This window comes from Strongylocentrotus purpuratus, unplaced genomic scaffold (genome assembly GCF_000002235.5).
Source record: "Strongylocentrotus purpuratus isolate Spur 01 unplaced genomic scaffold, Spur_5.0 spur5_scaffold_16, whole genome shotgun sequence".
In the NCBI taxonomy this organism is placed as follows: Eukaryota; Metazoa; Echinodermata; class Echinoidea; order Camarodonta; family Strongylocentrotidae; genus Strongylocentrotus; species Strongylocentrotus purpuratus.
Genome location: NW_022145601.1, coordinates 1,821,832 through 1,834,416, shown reverse-complemented (window position 1 = coordinate 1,834,416; position 12,585 = coordinate 1,821,832).

The window sequence follows — 12,585 nt, the reverse complement described above, 5'->3', positions numbered from 1 at the left end:
CATGCCGTATGCCTGATGGACAACGTACATGTATAGGTCATAATTATTATAATACTGCATGTAGTTACCATAGCCTCAGACTACCATATTCGATCCATCAACTCGAAAAGTCTATTCATCATCATCACTGTCACATGCAACTTGGGTTGAGTTCGTGCATGCTGACCCTCTACAGTTGCCACATGCCGCTGAGCACTCTATGTTGTGCTTCTTGCAGGTGCACTTCAGACTGCTGCAGTCCGTCTGGCAGTTGCAGCGGATCATCTTGAGGAGCTCTTCCGGAGCTGGTGGCAAGTCCGTCTGCACGGGCACAAGTCCTCCACTGGTTTCCCGCCAACCCCAGTCATCTGGTCGTAGCTCATCAGCTGCAATGCCCTTCCACTGCCGGACCTGGTAGTAGACACGAAGGCTGTGTTGTTTTGCTGCTGCTGATGTGGGAGGTAGACTTTGGGGTTGCACATGAGAAATGCTAGAGGCGACCTTCTGGCAGAACCGCTTATGTCGCACCACGTTCAGTGTCTCTGCAGGCTTCCCATTGTACAGGCATGTCAGGGCTTTCTCTCCTGCTTTTACAACATCATCGGTGGACGCTGTCGGTCTGTCAAACACAATTGCTTGTTCACGGAAGTGCGCACTGGTTTTGAATTTGTTAAGGGAAGCTCCCTTGCCAATGCCATATACGCGGGAAGTAGTATCACATCCCAGGAGAGCGTGCATGAAGAAAATGTGCTGTGATACATCAGGACCTAACTGCTGTTTGACAGACTTCATGTTCCAGACACGCGGTTTCTTCACATTCTTCTTTGGCTCAGGTTGGAAGAACAGGTCACATGACTCGAGGTTGGTGTGGTAGATGAGCAGGATGAGTAGATCTGTGTCATCTCCAATCAGCACAGTATCAGTGGTGGCTGCAGACTCCACTGCCTTCTGCACTATGAGGAGATCAGCGTCACCTGCAGCATGATGTGTCTGGCAGTTCTTTTCCCGTAGTTTGGTGCTGAGCATGTTGATGAAGTGCTGCTTATTGGTCTTGTTTGCCAGGAATTGTTCCTTCTTCATTGTAGCCTGCATATCTTCATCAAACGTCACCGTTGCTCCAGCATTCCCTCTCGCACGTCTTTGGTGGGCTGCGCCCTTTGTTGATGTACCATCATATCCATCAAACACGACTGTTGCCTGTCCATACTTCTTTGTGACATACTCTGTGTATTGCGTGCAGATACCTTTGTATGTTGAGCCACGTGCCCATGGAATGCGCTGAACTAGTGCCCCACCATCCAACACGTAGTGTACTTGGCCTGTGATTCCTGGTGCATCCTTTGTCAGGAGTGTCCAGATAGCATCTGCTAGCACTGGCTTCTGTGGCTGTCGGAGCAGCAGTGTGGAATCAAACAGAGCTGGTGGGTAACTGCAAAGCTCATATTTGAACACAGACTCTAGAGCCTCTGTAGCTTTTGCAGCAATTGTCAGTCGCTGGAAAAGCAGCTGGGGATCCACTTGTACTACCTCACCATCAATCTTTACTGCCGATTTCGAAGCCAAGGTGATGGCCTGATCCTTCCTCTTGAATGTGTAGTCAACAGCAATTTGTCCATCCATGTTGGTCAGGATTGCTGTTCCAACAGTTTTTGCTGAGTCCACATTGACTTTGCTGGTTGCATGTACCCCTGTCGAAATGCTGCGCAAGCTCGGATCTGAGTTGAAGGGTGTTCTCTCTTTCAGACAGCTGATGACTGCATGTGTGTCTTTCATGTCACGTGCTTGTCTAGCAATTGTCATGTCCTTGTTTTGTTCACCAGTGTTATAGTTGACACCTGTGAGCTGTTGCATAGCATTGTTGACTTCAGAACAGGCAGGCATGGAGAGCAGCCATATGAGACGCTGTTGCTCTGTCATGCCTCGCCCTCTCGTCAGGCCACCGCTGGTCTTCATACTCCTCATAAGAACCTGTTCGATGGTGAGATCTACGGACAGACCAGCCCATAGGCGATCACTTCTTCTGACAACATGGAACCCTTCTTCGAATCGTTGGTACACATCTGGATGTTCATCCTTGAGCTTGCTCATTCGCTGCACATAGAGGCGGATTGATTTGGTGTAGAGGTTGTGCCCAGAGGCTGCCAGGTAGGGCAACATTTCTGACATAGCTTCAAGGTGCAACGCCCAGTTGCCAATGCGCTCTGCTCTAATAAACTTCCGTAGTATGTCAACCATGTCCATGTACTGTAGCCAAAGTGTGGCGGTTCTAGAGGACTTCAAAGATTCGGTCTTGGCCCAGAGGAGCTTCTTGATTCTTGTTAACACATCAGCTTGGCAGAACTCCTCTGCAGACACAGAACCTTCCATCAGATTCTTGTAGAGGGCAGCAAGTTCATCAAGATCAGTGTTTCCAGTTCCATTTGTCGTAGGCTCATCATCTGGTGACACTGTTTCCTCATTAGTCTCCTCCACTTCATGTGGATCTGCAGATGGTTGAGGGAGTGGCACACCAAGTGCTTCTGACAAAATCAAGGCGTTCAGTGCTGCATCAACAAGTAGATGTCCCCGTACTGCTCGTGCAATAGCCTTGCCTGACATCATGTGTACCACCGCGTTGTCTGCATAGATTAGCTCCAAGACTTCCTGCAGTCCTGATCCAGCCATGAGGTGACCGATGCTTCCCAAGAAACTCATTTCTGTGTGAAAGCCTCCAAGGCGCAAGACTATGTCATTCAAAACACTTCCTGTGGGCTCAGTCTCGATGATCATGAGGGCTTTCCACCATAGTGGTTGGTCAAAGGTGATGATGGGCGTAACACCATGGCGACGAGCATGCTCACATACAAACTTCAGTGTGGAATAGATGCAAGTGACATCACTGGGATTCATGTCGATCATGGGGAGAAACATCACCGATGATTTCCCGGGGTGGTCACCATGATGCACTAGCTGCATCAGTCCAGACCATGCCGGTCTTGGTGAGGTGAACATAACAGATGTCTTCCACAGGAGATCAAGGTCTGCTGTTGGGTCCTTTGCCTTCATGTTGACCACCTTCTGGTATGCCAGTGTTGTCATACCGCGGCTCCCTTCTTTGTGGTAATGGATAGGAATTCGTCCCATCGTGGAGATATCGCTGGAGGTGACCTGCGCCCTGAGGGTAGGTCTGCTGGTCTTGGTGGCTGGGGTTATGGCAGCAATCATCCCCATGCCATGGAATGTATTGTTACCATCCAGGGTACGGATGTTGTGATCTACGTTGTCTGCAGCATACTGGACAAACTCCGAACTGAAATCAGGTATGTCTGTTCCATGAGACATCACAGCATTCCGTTCAAAAGTTTGAACTTCCTGATAGGAGCAGCTGAAACCAAGCTTGTGGAGGGAATCAATTAAGAAGCGTGATGCAAAGTGATGGTGCATTTGGATCCCCAGTCCAATCTGCAGTGGAGCCAGGAGAACTTGAGGTCGGGCTGCTTGCATAACTGCCTGCCCAATTGAGGCCGTCTTCATGAGCACATTCTTGCCGACAAACAGTCCTCCCAGCAGTAACCTTAGGCTTTCTGGCAGGAAATTGATGTTTTCCTCCTCCGACAGCATGTCAGGGTACAGCTCATGTGATGTCATGACACTCTTTATGTCATCTCTGATCAGTTTAGCTGCAGTTTTGATTATTCTCATCTTCTCTTTTTCAGGATCAGCAGCCTGTGCATGGCCATAGAAATCCTGGAGAACCACCTTTGCTGTGCTCCGGAATGTAACCACATTTGGCTTCCCATTGACCTCTGTTTGCAAGATTTTGTCTCCAAAGTGTTTATCAAGCTTGATCTTCATGTGTGTGTGGCCATAAGCATGAAGCCCTGATCCATGGAGATTCTCTTCCATCAGGCTAACTAGGTCACTGATTGTTATCTGCTCATCATCATTTTCCTCAAGGAAATGGGCAACTCTGATAAATGCATCTTCCCGTGTTTCATCTTTGGGCCGACCAAGCTTTTGTTTGTTCCCCTTTATTCTTTTGGGCTGATGGGCAGTGGGTATTTCCTTGTTGGTGCGGAAGTTAACACTGCAGACCTGGTGGTACACTGCATCTGCAGCATGAAGGTCATGCACATGGAGGACACGGGCTTTGACTGTTTCTGCCCAGGCATCCTTCCTTTTGTCACAGGATTCCAAGATATTGTCCTTGAATTCAACAGTCCGCACTGGAAATGATGGTAGATGTGTACTCTTTCTCTTGGTTCCGTGCTTCACTTCCTTTCCACAGAAAAGGCATTCCGTCTGATAATTGAATTCTCTCTCCGTAGATCGAAGTACAGGTAAACATTGGATAGAAGGGCCTTCTTCTTTTTCATTCACTGCCTTGGCGATCTGCTGGGGATTACAGTACTTCTTGCGACATTCCTTGTGTACCTGTTGGCCAGGAAGTGTTTGGATCACATCCTTTCTGTCTACGCTTGCCCTGTTGATGGCGTCGCTACCCTTCACACCAAGTGTTGTTGGTGGTTGCTCCCCAACCACTGCCAGCTCCTTGCAAATGGGACATAGGGTTTGATCCCACTCCATCATTCGTTCCTGCACTTATAGTTGTTTGTTGTACTAAAAGTAGAATAGAAATAAAACATCCTCAGTATACATGTCTTTTACACATAAACTATACTCCACTAAATCTGTATGCATTTACCCTGTTCATGTATATTCAAAAGCCTTAAATTGCAATCATTTATAAGTCTTGACTCGATATCCAAAAACTCTCTAAAAGGCCTAAACCCCCATTAATCTCTGTCAAAATGACATGGTTTTAAAGAAATACTGCCCTCTTAAAAACCCCAGAAAACAAGGTCACAGTCTAGACAAATTCCTAGTCAAGACTATACCTTAAAATATATACTTCATAAATAAATCCCATCTAACTCAAAGTATGTCTATCTTGTCTTTATTATTTAGACTCATTGAACTTTCATCTTGGATCTCAAAACCTTGACTGAATCTCAGTTATTTTGTTTAAAAACTCTGATTTATCTGACACTTATTTCATATGTCAACACCAACATTTGTCAACTAAACAACCTTAAATGAACCTCTGACAAATTTCATTACTAGTCTACTCTGTGTTTTCATAAACACAAAGTCCTTCTTAATAAATGTGTGAATTAAATACAAACTGATACGGTATGTACTTTCAATGTCACTGTACACATTACCATGCACATTTACCATACACATTACCATGCAAATAACTAACACATCACCGTACTCGAATGTGAGGTACACCAAATAATCCTGATTTTGGCATTCTCTCATTCATTACCATACACTTCATAATTAAAATCTTATTTAAGCTTTACTCACTTCTTTTAGGATATATATGCGTTGCAGATGTGACAAGTCACAGACTAGAAAATCTAGGTTTGCCTAATTGTATGTGGGTTAGACAGTGACCTGTTATTGAACTTTGATTCAATTAATGCTAAACAACTCTTACTTATGCATGCAGTGTACATGTGACATGTCATAGCAATCACATGCAACTAGTCTGGTTTGCAGACCCTAATAATAATATAGGTTGCAGACCCAAATAATACTACATTATTTAATTTGATTATAGGTTAAGAAACCATTGAACGGGTGCATGCCTGTAACCTGTAACAGGACTACTTGAACACAGTCTACTACTACCACTATCGCATCAAACCACTACTTACCAACGATAAACAGTACTTCAATAGCGCTCTGGCAGCAAATTTTAGTTGTGTCACAGTCACCATGACATCTGGATGTGGCGGCCATTCGGGCTTTTTAGTCAGGTTTAGCTTATTGAAATGTATTTCATTGGATTCCTGGCCCTATAAAATATATGTTTAGCACTTAAAATAAAATCTCTATGTTATTTAGAAGCGGAGATACAGGAAAAAAAAAAATCTGTTTTAAATTGGTTGCTAGGCATATTATTACCATAGCAACGGGAACTAAGCGATATGTATCATTAAAATATGATGAAAATGCATCATTTGACATCATACTTCCTATAAAAGTAGTCACCTGCTTGGTGACAGCAATTTTTCGTGATATATTCTATTTCTCACGCCAATATGTTACCGTTGCTAAGGAGAAGATAGCCCTTAGCAACCAAATTTCCCATTTTGGCTCATAACAAAGTGTCAACTTTAGAGCGCTATAACTTTTTAGTTAGTATAGCAATAGACTTGAATTTTGGATATGATATCAACCAGGATGCTGAACAGTTTTTCAGCAAGTTTCAAGTCAGTTAGCATAATAATCAAATAAATATGGAAAAATATGTATTTTGGCGCAATTCATATTTTTGAAAAAAATGGTAAAAAATCACATTTTTGGCTCAAAATTGGTAAGTAAATCATCCCGAAACCTATTGAATGAGGTATCACCTTGTAGGGAATTAAAATGTCTTTCATATGACACCTTTCGCATGGTAAAATGAGGTGCTGTTAAAAAGAAATCCCCAGAGTTGTACAACGGTAGTTATACATGGCGGCCATTTTGAAAAATGGCCGCCATGGCACTTTCCCCCACCAGGATTCCTTAAGACTTTTGATATGTTATAGAGGACATATTTCTAGGTATAAAACAGTTGACAGACTTTCTGTTGCAATTAGTGGGAGGTTGACCCCTTTTTTTTCACGAAATGCCTGGACTATGGTCAAATCAGGAGGGATTAAAAATAGAAACATATATGCATTACAAAATCTTCACTCTTTGCAAGATCAAAATCCTACATATTTATTTACGGTAATAGAAAATATACTTTGAGTGTACTTCTCTTTATATTTTGTCAATAAGGAGCATAACAAAACAGATATTTAATATGTTTATTTTTTGCTTGACCAATTGAATGATATATATCAAAATGGAATGCTTGAGGTAAAGGATCTACAACATATGTATGCATTTATAATTCCTGATTTTAATATACATGTATTTATAGACTACGTTTTACTTCAACCGGTACAAAGTGAACCCAAGTCTGGGCCTCTAGATATATCAAACGTTCTGTAGTCTTTAGCATAACATTAGACTTTTTGAAATGTAAGTGGTCATTTTGTAGCTATTCAAAATGATCGCTTTTTTGCATGCTGTTGTTCATAACAAAACGAAAGTTACTGCAAATGGTTATTTTTTCTTTCAATTAGTAGAACCTTAGATAACTGTGAGAGCATTCCACAAGATAGCAATCCAGATTCCTAAAGAATATCAACATCAAAATAATGATCATTATTACATGTATTTGTGATCAAACATCGTTTCTTCATAACAATGTTTGTTACTATGTATAATATATGTACATTATGTCTCACTTAAGCAAAACAAAAAACAGAAAAGTTTAGTCTGCATGAACAGAAAGATTGTTTTAATGGTTTCCCAATTTCCAGGCAATACTTGCCCATTATATTTATTTATGTCATTTATGTATTTATTGCTGTTTCAAAATATGAATTTTATGAATACTTAAAAAACTGAAATGTCTTTATTGCAACATAATGTTTTTTTGTTTTTATATCTTGTAAATTTTGATTTGATTTGATTTGATTTATTTATTTCTGTTTGATTTTCTTTTTCTTTTGCATTTTTACAAATATATAACAAACAAATATTGCAAATTTACACATGACAAAAGAATATATGTAGAATAAAGTAAGGCTGGGTGTAACTAATCGAGAACATCAAACAGGAGGGTTGACAAAATAAGCAAAGATTGATAGTATGACTATCCTCAAAGGATACATAATAATACAAATATGGAGGAACAAATATTGGTAAAAAGGGGGAAAAGACAGAAAAAAGAAGAGAAAAGAATAATGATTATTTATTCTATTCATCCCACTTGATATGTAAGAAGATATTTTAAATAATTGTTTTCAACCACCTCATTATTTTAAAGTACAAAAAAAAACGATTACAGTGACTGTACTTCTTTGAGCAGACAAACAGGAGCTAGAAAGTCATTTGCAAATTTTGATGACCATCATAAGAAGACCATTTAAAAATATTTTTGATGCAGTAAATTTTATTAGTGTATATGTTATATTCCCAAATTTGTAATGTTTGTAAATTGTGTATTCCGGTTAATGAATATCAATATGTTTGTCATTAGCATCATACCATTTTACATTTACATACAGTGGCAAACTCTGACTGAAAGGGGGGGGGGGGACACATGTTCTTCTAGCTCATGACCAATTACCTTATCAGTTACTGATCGACAGTGGAACATCCTTACGTAAGCTAAGGATTTTTAGATGTCAAATTTGATATTCAGAAGATTAACGGGCAGATTTGTACTTTGTAGCATATCCTAGATCAGTTTGATCACAATAGACCATGGTCAGATAAACATGTGAACAACTTCTAACAAAGTTTTGCCTGAAGGGAGTATATTTAGGTGGCTCTGCAAAATGTAGTGGAATGAAAGACGTGTCTGGAACGAAAGACATGTCTGTAACGCAAAAGGCAGAATAGTTGGTGATGTGTGCTTATCAAAAGTTTTTCTATTGACAGCCTATTGATAAGCCTAATCAAGAACGTGCATATATTTACCAGTTCCCGAAACTAAAGATGTGATTCTACCCGATTATGATAGCATTATAAGTTTCAACACTATAAATGCACTTTTGTTTCTGGACGCATCTTTTCATGCCAACATATTTCGCCGAGCTACCTAAATATACGTTCTTTAGGCAAAATCTTGTTAGAAGTTGTTCACATGTGGTGTATCGATCTGATCATGGCCTTTTGTGATAAAGCTGATATTTGAGAAAAAATGGATATTTGTGACAACAAAGCTATCATGATCTATGGAATACTTAAAACTTATTTTACGCATATTTTATATATATATATATAAGTTGGAAGGTTACACTTTATTGGTACGAGTTATACAGACTGTTTCGCCAGAAGGCTCATCAGTAACTAAATACATAATACGATCATGGCGAAGTTAAAAACACTCATGTGCAGTCATGCTCCTACAGTTGAGCACTGTCAGAAATTGCAGTTTCATTAAACTTGCTTATATATATATATATATATATATATATATATATATATATATATATATATATTGTTAATCCTGCATTAAATATGTCTTGTATTTGTTATATAGTTGTATATTGGTTTTATATGTTCTCTTTTGTTACACATAACTTGATGCCATAAATTAATCACCATGCCTTTCCTCGAAATGATTGTATTTCACATGAACTGAACAGAAAAATTTGATAATTTTTGATAGTCTGTACCTAAAGAGGGAGAGAGAATGCCAAAGGGGCACTTAGAGGCAAGAGAAAGGAGTAAGAGAGGTAGGGAGAGAGAGAGAGGGGGGGGGGGGGAAGAGAGAGAGAGAGAGAGAGAGAGAGAGAGAAGGGGGTGGTTGTGGTCAGAGAGTGAACAGGAAAGAGACAAGCGAAGAGGATCCAATATACACTGTAAATCAATTAATGTCAAGTATCATGAAAAACTCAATCCACATATTAATTCAACTATTTTGGCGGGAAAGCCCGATATTAAACAAATATTTTTTCTGATTTGTCCAGTTGTATTGTTGAAATAAAGTAAAGGGGGCTAAAGCGAAATGGAACTCTAAAAAAAAGAGGAATACGTAGGGGCCTTTGGTGAGGGTTTAGGGGGGGGGGGGGGGGGGGGGAGTTATGTTGCAAAAAAAAAAACTATCGGTGAGTCACGTGGGAGGTCATCACTTAAGAAAGAAAGAAGAATGATATGATCGTAGAATCATGATATGTCGGCAAAGCAGAGACCAAAATCGCGGTTTAGCATCTACAGAAATAGCGCATGCGCGTTTGATAAGTAGATGATGAGGTAATGCAACTTGCATAAGGGGATTTCCCGACGGGAATTTCCACACCCAGCCAGCTCGCTATAGCTATGCTTATACTACAGAGACGGTATGGGAACTCCCGTGCTTTGTTGACAGTTGAGCATCAGGCGAGAAGGCAAGGACACTGTGAATGAATACTACGTCATCAAAGCATACCTTGTCGCAAATCCTATTTTGAGGTATAACTTTTCCTGCTTATCTGCAGATCAAGTAAGTTCCCAGTTTGGTTTCTTTTCTCATGCATGCGATGTTTTAAATTTTTTTATCTCGATAAACTCGTATGGACTTTTCTCACAAACGTGAAACACGAGAGTCAATGTGCCAGTCAAGGCATGTGTACGTGCAGAAATAATTGTATGGTATGTTGAAAAGGCGGTCAGTGGAGCCAGGCGTGTCATTGGAACAACAGTTGATACTATAAGAAAAAGATTTCAGTCTTATATAGGCTATCAGCCAGGATATTGCACAAGGTTTATGCGATATGGCTTTCAAACTCGAAACAGCATCATGAACTTAGTAGCCTTTATTAAAGTTTTTTTTAAACAATCCATATGTTATGTAGGTCAACAGACCCCAATGTTATAAGCGTATTCGTTAAATCATACTTGACTGATCATCAACGCCATGATGTATAGTTTTGAGAACATGTTAAATTTGCATATGATTGAGGACAAACATAGATTAAGTGAGACCTGAAAAATAGTTGTAGACTACTTTCTAGTTCACTTTAATATGAACTGCTGCCACACATGCATGCATGCAATCTATTTTAAATTACAGTATATCATGATTGTTCTTTTTTTTATCCTTCTTCTCCTCCAACTCATCATCATCATCATCATCATTAGCATTATTGTCATTATTTTTGTTATTATTATTATTATTATTATTGATGTTATTATCGTTTTTAGTATTATCATTACTACTACTATGTCTATTAATTACCATAGTGTTGTTGTTGTCGCTACTGTTCTGTCTGTAATTAATTTTAATATAGTATTATTGATATGTTTCTTTATTTCTATATCCCTACTCATTCACTTTCATTAAATTTCCCCATATTATTATCTTTGTTTTTCAATTTATGCCCCATTTTGCCTCAAAGGTTGTGATTGGGGGGGGGGGGGGGGGTCCTTTGCCATTTTTGCCTTTGGATCTGCTTGTTGGGGATGCTTCTATTCTCAAGTTTAACAAGTGAATGAACATTTGCGCATGCAGCCCTATATTGGCAAATTCCAGTAGAGCTGGTCAAAAGATAAAAAATTATGTCCTATGAACCTATAGTCTTGAATTGGAATGATTTTTGTAGCCATTTGTTTATATATGCATGTAAGAGGAACATGTACGCATGCAGATAATGTGGGTATTGTGGATATTGTGGAAGAGACATCCCTGCATGATCACAAATATCCGCCTTCCTCTGTATGCTTACATTGCTACCGGTATCACTTTCCTGTCTCCTCAAGCAAAGAGCTATCCTGTGTACATGCATGTACCCATCTCATAGTCCAGTTGGGCTAGAACAATGGATGGCTATTGTATGGTTCAGAATTCACATTGTACAGCAGTTATAATCCCTGCTTTACACTGATACGCTAATAACAGCTAATAACGGCTGCTGGAGCTAAATGTAGGGTAATAATTTCCGAAGCTCTTTTGGAGCACATAGGTGATAGGGACGATATATATAATGTGATATGCACTAGAACAGAATGTTATTATTGTTATACAGTACACCTGCAACCAGGCTCGTACATATTTTGCATGTTTATTGAAATTCTACTTTGGTATCTAGAGGAAAATAAATATGGAATAAGGGAACTAAGTCAGTATTTCCAAATCTAGGTAAACAAGAGGCCTACTGTTAAAAATTACTGGTTAACATTAACAGTTCTTTTACTGGGATGGGAGGGGGGGGGGGGGTAATGTTTCAGAAGCTTTATCCCCACTAAAATATATAGCCTTGTAAGTAACTTTGCTGATGTAAATTGCCTTTTAAATTCATAGGGAAGCAAGCATTAATGTTCATATGTGTGTCTGTGACAAGGAAATAATCATACTATGATTATGAATCCATTTTGCTGCAGATATAGTCCATTGTATTTATTTTCTTCTTCTAAACAGCTACTTTGGCAACATGTTTGTTGAATTAAATCTGCAGCCATAAAGCAAAACAAGCTTTTGTGCATTTGAAAGTTTGTGTATTGAAAGGCGACTGTGTATTATTACATTGCACCTTGGACCTAGCAGTCACATTCTACATGAGAGTGGGAGAGAAAGATAGATCTACAGTTGTCAACTGAATTATTCATACCCTTTGTAAATGTGATGCTTTGGTGTGTTTTTTTCGTAACTGAAGAATGAAAAGTGGATCGGTTAAGTTAGGGCTTATGTTGAATACCTTTTGATGTAAGCTTTTATTTGTCACATTCTCAAGAATCATATATCGGAACATATGACGTTTTCACATACTTAAAAACTTACAAAACTTGGTAAGCATGAATAATTTTGTTGTTAACTGTAGATAGTTAGAGAGAAAGGGGGGGGGGGGTGGGGGATCCAGGGATAGAGGATTTTTTTTTTAGAGAAACAGAGAGAAACAGAGATAGAGAGAGAGAGAGAGAGAGAGAAGGATGACAGGAGAAGGGGTGGTGAGTTTGAATGAAGGTATTGGTACACTAGAAAAGGATTATTTACTATTAGAATGTTGTTATATTTTTATATTAAAACAGGCC